The following is a 3,590-nucleotide window of genomic DNA, read 5'->3' as shown; positions in this document are numbered from 1 at the left end:
AATTCCGGTGACCACATGACCCTTTATGTCTGGTGCTATCCCCACCCACTATCCATTCTAAATGTAACTTTCCTATCAAGGTTGCTTTGCTCATGAGAATCAGCTCTCGTGAATGGGTGAATAAAATTTTACACGTTATTACATGTCAAAGAAAACTTGGATCAAGGAAATATAGTGTCCTTCTTATCTCGTTCCCTTCCAAATCTCTTTCACCCACTTGACCAGGATTGAGAGGCATGAAGAAGAATTACTGAAATACTGTGGGATGTATAAAGTAAATTTAGTATCCAGGCAATTGTGACTGAGTTAAAGCAGCTCAGAAGACACCCTGTTGGCATGATGGCTGAGGTATTTTGTTTTTACTAGAAGCCTGGAAGATAGATATTATTTACAATTATGTGCTTAAACGTAAATCAGGAAACTAAGATTCAGAGAGAAGTAATTTGGTGCTCATAATCACTCTCAAAATTGTCTGTGCTGGACAATTTTCAAACAGACAAAAAGGCTGAAGAAAAAGATCCTGGTGAGTCTTGAGAGCTGAGTGATGTGAAATGACTAGAATTTCTTAATTTTCAGGTAGAAGCACAGATTATTGGGGTGGTAGCATTACAATGAACTTAGATCACCTAGCCTAATCTTTATTGTAAACTTGCTTGAGAGCTGAGTGATGTGAAATGACTAGAATTTCTTAATTTTCAGGTAGAAGCACAGATTATTGGGGTGGTAGCATTACAATGAACTTAGATCACCTAGCCTAATCTTTAAATATTGTAAACTTGGGGTTCAGGGATAATTAAAATGGAATTGTGACTTAATTATACATTTTCAGAGATATATGTGAGTTAGGATCAAACCACAACTAGGATGGCACAGAGTAAAGAAACATAATGTTATCTGTGTGTGTTTATGATGAAAAGAGGCTATTCAAAGCTACTGTTTAGGGATTTCAGTAATTGGTTAAGCAAGAAAAACATGTCTCTTTTTCTTCTCCCTAACTCTGATCCACAGAGCATTAAATGAAAATGAGCATTTTTATGTTTTGTGGCCATATGTGTTTCTTTTCCCTGTATTTTGTGGGTGGTGAAACACCTTAATTTTGAAGTCCAGATTTCTGATTTAAGCAATTTTTTCTTAGGGGGCTTTTTTTTTTTTTTTTTTTTGTGGTATGCGGGCCTCCCTCTGTTGTGGCCTCTCCCGTTGCGGAGCACAGGCTCCGGACGCACAGGCTCAGCGGCCATGGCTCACAGGCCCAGCCGCTCCGCGGCATGTGGGATCCTCCCAGACCGGGGCACGAACCCGGTTCCCCTGCATCGGCAGGCGGACGCGCAACCACTGCACCACCAGGGAAGCCCTTAGTGGGCTTTTAAATCAAATTTTATATCTGAGTTTTGAGAGTTAAGGCTGCCAAGATTTAAATGAGGAGCAAAAACACTCATTTTGATCCCTACTGACATTAAATTTTAAGACTTTGCGGTTGTAAAGTATAAATACTAAAAATAATTCAAATGTGAAAATAAAGTTGCTATTTTAAGAAATATTTTCTATGCAGAGAAAAACAATGCAATCTGATGTATGTATAGTATAGTTACGTTTGATTTGTATTATAAGTTCAAGTTAGAGCCTTAAAGATAATTTTTTCTCTTATAAAATTTTACTCTATAGATATTTTTAAGAAATTACCTTAGTCTTTATATTATGAAGCCCAAAATATAAAAAGAATACATATCTTTCATTAGTTTCCTTACATAGTTTGGTTAATATCAATAAAATAATGGCAATTTTCAACACTATATAAAATTTTTAATTATTTTAGAAAACTTAACTGAGGTTTTAGTTGTAAGTTAAACTGTTAAAATTTCTGTTTTTACAATTGTCATATAGTATTTAAATATACCATACTTATTCTTAGTTACAAATCCCAGTATAGAGCACTTGAGGAGTGGGAGGGGATGTAGTGGTGAGACAGATTGGTACGTTGATTAAATGCTCCTAACTCTGAAATTCGTGCATAGAGCACCCTGTACTGTGAAAACAACTGTTCTTAGATTTTTATTGTAACAGGACTATTCAGGTTGCCCAGAGGGAAAGAACATTCCTATTCTAATAAAATGAACTCATTTATTTTCTGTGATCTTTGTATATTTTTGGTCAATTCAGATTTTAAGTGGATTAAATTAGGTATTAATGAACCATACTTGTATCTTTGAGATCTTATAACATCTTTGAGTGTCGCCTTGTGAATAGTTTCTGAATTTGTTAATGCATACCATACACTCAAATAATCATGTTGGACATGTTCATTTATTTAGTACTTGCTGTATGCTGAGCACTCAGTGAAAGAGCGACAGTATCCCTGCATTCAAGAAGTTTATTTAATTGGGAGTATTTACTATATAGAATTTACTTAAATATTTGCAAATAAAATTTTAGAAGTCAAGGTCATAGTACTCACAGAGATCACCAAATTCAGACTTGGTGGAAAAGGATAATGGAGGGTTGAAAGTTGGCAGAAAATACATAGGAAATGGCACAGACAAGGAGGAAGGAATAAACCATAAGATGAACCCAAGTTTAGAGTGTAGGGGCATGTATGATGAGATTGAAGAGATTGTCTGGAAGATTTCCAAATGGTGGAAAACTTGAGCCAAGAATTTTAGAGTCGGTGCAGGGGATAGTGGGTTGTCAGTGAGGTTCTTTGAATGAGGTTGTAAGGAAAGAAAATGGTTTTTTGGAGATTATTCTAGTAATTGTGAGTGGGTTAAGAGATAATAGACAGTGAAACTACTTTGAAATGGATCAGATGTGAAGTGATTCCACAAAAGGCTCAAAGCTCTGAAATGAAGAGGAGATATTAGATCTGGAAGAACTCACAAAGGCAAAAAAATTATATAAAGTCTTTTGTTTAGTGTCTAAAAGTCATTTCAACATTTAACTAGTTAGGAGTAGACATTGGTAAATTATAACTGATTTAAACCATGATCTAGAGGACTTTTGGGCATGTTAAGATATAGGCTATAGAAATCCCAAATACACCAGCTTAGACAAAAAGGGGGAAGAGAGCAGTTTAGGAAACTGCAATGGCTTAAATATTTCATCAAGGTCCTGGGATTTTTCTGTCTTTCCTCTCAATCTTGGGGTGAAGGCCTTTCTTCATATTCATGCATATTCCCGTAGTTTCAAGATAGCTGCTGTATCTCTGGATATCACCTTTGTTTTCCATACTAGAAGAAAAATAAAGAAACAGGAAAGGATGGTGCCTGCATCAGGAGAGAAAAAGCTTTTCATTTTATTGACTTGAACTTGTCATATGACTACCTCTGGTTGAAGTAGAGTCTGGAAAAAATTATCTTTTTAACTTTACTGAGGAATAATTGACAAATATAATTGCATATATTTAAAGTGTACAGCATAATGATTTGATATACATTGTGGAATGATTACCAATAGCAAGATAATTAACATCCATCACTGTACATAGTTATTTTTATTTATTTATTTATTTGGTGAGAATTCTTGAATGCTTAATATCTACTTTCAGCAACTTTCAAGTATACAGTACAGTATTACCAAGTATAGTCGCCACACGGTAC

This window comes from Physeter macrocephalus, chromosome 10, assembly GCF_002837175.3.
Source record: "Physeter macrocephalus isolate SW-GA chromosome 10, ASM283717v5, whole genome shotgun sequence".
Taxonomy (NCBI): Eukaryota; Metazoa; Chordata; class Mammalia; order Artiodactyla; family Physeteridae; genus Physeter; species Physeter macrocephalus.
Note: the sequence above shows the minus strand (reverse complement) of the source record.